We start from the raw sequence: 4,208 nt of genomic DNA on the forward strand, positions 1-4,208 counted from the left end.
CCCAGTAGAAAACGGATCGATCCGTCATCGAAGACGTCTTCAAGACATGGATGCATACATGAAGACCGATCGATCCAAATGTATGACGGTCTTTGAAGACACTTTCATACAAATTAGCCAAATGTCTTCAATGAATTTTTGCGTACATGTCTCGAAGACCGTCTCGAAGACCATGTCTTGCATAACGGACGCATTCGACAGAAAGTTGTGCGCTCTTAGTGCAGTGCTCATATAATTTTTTCACCCTTTTTTTTATTTCTACTCTTTTATTGCACTCTTTAAATTTTAAATGAATTTCAATTTTCTCTTTAAATAAGTAGAAAGAAATTGTTGTATTTTGTACTTTTATTTATTTTATATAATAATTACTTACATTACATTCAAAATTAAAAGTTTTAAAAGTAAATTATAAATTTTATTATAAATTATTATAAATTTTATTAAGATATTAAAAATAAACTAGTAAAAACTAGTAAACATAGTGAAAATTAATTTAAATAATTAACTTAATATAACTTAACATATCTAAAATTAACTAAAACTAATATAAAATAATTTATAGCATTTCGCTATCATCTATTGTTGAAGTTTTATATGTTTTCAAAAGCGTTGAAAAGGATTTTGGTACAATTAAACCTTCTGATCTTAAGAGTTCTAAAATATCATTACCACAACGCCTGTTAATCCTGTGTTTTTTAAATATAACAGCTAATTTTTCATAAGTGTTTTTGGTTTTTTTATTTTCAACATCATTTGTTTCGTTTCTTAAACAACTTTCACTGGAATTATTGTCTTCAATATTAATATCAATATATTTTCCAGGAACTAAGTCAATATTTCATTTGTTTTGATATAATTTCTTTTTTTTAATATTTCATAGTTTAATGATTTTGTTTCTTTATTCATTTTGATTTTTTTAATATTTATTTCACAATATGTTTATTCACTACACTTCAAAATTATTGCGTCACTTCATTTATAAAACATAGCGTCATCTGAGGCAAAATTCAAATACGTTGCTATGAACACTAAAAATGAGAGAGAAAGCAAAGAAAGAGTATTTACATTCATGTTTTGAGCAATTGTTTTGCAAATTTGCTTGAACATGCGGACGCGGTATCAAAGACCGTCTTGAAGACAATGTCTTCGAAGACCACTTTTTCTACTGGGAAGCGTTAATGAGATTAAGTATTTGTTTTTTGGGTTTTTACGTAAAACAAAAAAAAAGCATAAAAATATTTTAATGGGTTTCGCTTTTAAATGACCATTTTATGTTTGTGCTAAATATTTTGCTAAAATAATAAAATTCAAGAATTGTGACAAATTATTTAAGTTTATTATATTTTGCATAACAAATGGATACTTTTAAGAAATTTAAAGAAAAAACTGAAAAAATAATTAAAAATTTAAAGAGAACAAGAAAGTTCAAAGCAAAAGGAAATTTTTTCATAATACTTTTATTAGCTGTTAAACTGAATTTAAAACAACAACAATGCTTATAAGAGCTGTTTTTTGTAAATGAATAGGGTAAATCCAATCAACTGACTAGACGTTATTTGTATGAAGTAGCTCTTCATAATTATGGAATAAAATTATACACAAGAGTAATGACGCTAATATTGAACATTTAAAAAATTATATAAGAGTTTGCGCTATAAACTTTAATTAATTAAAAATTCAAAATAATAAAAATTGTAGGAAAATGCTAATTTATTAATAAAGAATGTAATAAGCATTCATTTATTAAATAAACAACAAATGTATTAAAACAAATTTTAAACAACAAATGTATTAAAGCACACTTTAATCTGTTTTTTAACATTATTTATTTTTAATCCTCATTTTTTCCATCTTTCATTATAAACATATTCATTATTTTTCTTTAAAAATTTAATTTGTTCATTAAAATAAAACATGCAATTACTTTGTGCTCTAAGGTTTTATTTTAATAAAGCTAATTAATGACATTTTAAATGCTCAAATTGTCAGTGACTTGTCAAATGGCAAACACATACAAACAAATATTTTTTGTTTAGCTCATACTTATATTAAAAAGCAAGCACTACTAACGGAGTGCTGTCATAATAAATTCACTTACATAAATTTATAATGCTGCCCCACACACACATACACATACTTATAAAGAAACATACCTGAAAATGTATAAAGTCATTTGTATACATGTGACTTCTCAAACAACAATAACAACAACAACAAACACAGCAACAACCAACATTATAAGACAGCAACTGAGTAGCAAAAACATTTAAAATGTCATTTTTTATATATGTAAGTAGCATGAAAAATACAAGTATAACAAACATATAAGAAGGAACCTTTTAAGCTTACCAGCCTTTGGCACATTTAAGCTTATTCAATATAAAAAAAAAGAAAAAAATAATATAAAAACTAAAAAAAAACAAATAAAAGTAACAAGCACAGCTCGTTATACAATGCCTGCTATTTCACTCCTTGGGTAGATGAAGTCAATAGTGGGGCAGCAGGAAACCTTGTATACTTCTTCCTCACATCAACCTACAACTTTTCTACAGCAAGAAGCAAGTAAGAAACTTTAGCACAACGACGAACGGCGGCACAGAGGGATGATTACATTCTTGGAAATCTCACTAACAAATGCTGCTAAGGAATCTCAAACATTTTCTTATGCTTTATGAAGCTACTTGAGTTCTGACTGCCTTGCCGTATCAAGCCAAAGTCAAGCAACGAACGATATATAACGACGAATTACTGGCAGTAGCATTGCATGCGAACTTATTTTGTGTATGTGTGCTTATATGATTTAGTGAGTCAGTTAGACAGTCGCACAGTCGGTGCCAGTTATGAAGAAGACAATAACAAATTTGTTAGAATTTCAATTTTGTTTTGTAATTTCTTTGTCATGCTTTGACATGGTTTAAGTAAGTAACTCCAGTGCTTCACTCAGTTGCAACATGTGCGCCAATATGTCTGCTACACCTGCTGTCTGTGGCATGAACTCACATGCTAAATTTTATACTCATTTACCTTTTTTTGTTGTTGTTTATAGCAATAACGTGTGTTTGTATATTCGTGCTTTTTATTGCATTTCATTGTGCCGAATGCATACATTGGTATCTAAGTAGTAGTATTTGTAGTAGGAGTACATTTGTGCCACCAAACAATAAAACAGTTATATTTTTGTTGTTATTGTTCTTTTTCTTCATATATCATTTTATTTTGTATTAAATTCTGTTTTCTTTGTTTTGTCTTTTTTCTCCACTTATTTTATTGACAAATTTATAAATTTTATTATTGAGTTTTTGTTAATGCACAGTGGTACTTGTATGTATGTATTTTGTATGAATATTTATTTATATGTGTGCTGAGGTATGTTTGTTTATGTGTGCCGTGAGGTATGTTTGTTTATATATGTCGTGCGTTGTAAGCACGAGTGGGTGTTATGCAGCAGCAAGTAGCATTGAAAATATTTAAACGGAAATCGTTAAGCAAATAACAGGCATTTTGATCCAGCAAATTTTCAAGTTATTTTTGTAATTCATTTTTGATATTTTTTTTGTTTTTGTTTCTTTTTGTTTTGTTTTTTAATGCTGGTTGGTCCGTGTGTACTGTATGTTGTTGTTGTTGTTGTCGTAATGCTGTGCTGCAGTATTAGGGGTAGGTTTGGTGCTATGGTCAAAAATGATTGTATCTCTAATAACAATAATAACACAAATGCTAAAATGCTAAAATGAAATTGGATTGAATATCTGCAGTAATATAAAAAAAAATGTTTAAATTATATGAAATTTAGTGCTCATGTACGGCCTTAATTTCTTCTGAATTCTCGAAAGAAATCGAAAGCAATAGGGAACAATGAGCGAACACGTATCGAATGCAATCCATTAATTAAGGGGCGTGTGAAAATAGATTAAATTCAAGCACTTCGCATTAGCAAAAATTAAAAATTATATATAATTATTAAAAATAAACCTTTGTATTTATTGGCAGCATATAAATTTTTGATTAGGAAGTGAAAAACGTAAGAACAAGGGTGAGTTCAGTAGATACAGGGATTAAAAATTTTATAACAAACACAATGATGTAGGAAAAAAAAAATTTATTCATATGGAAACACCTGATATCGTACCATATATGTAATAATTACAAAAGACACTCTTTTTAATAAAATCATCTTAAAAAATATATAAATACACTACAAGAAATTTTTT

Source organism: Teleopsis dalmanni, chromosome 2 (assembly GCF_002237135.1).
Source record: "Teleopsis dalmanni isolate 2A chromosome 2, ASM223713v2, whole genome shotgun sequence".
Taxonomy (NCBI): Eukaryota; Metazoa; Arthropoda; class Insecta; order Diptera; family Diopsidae; genus Teleopsis; species Teleopsis dalmanni.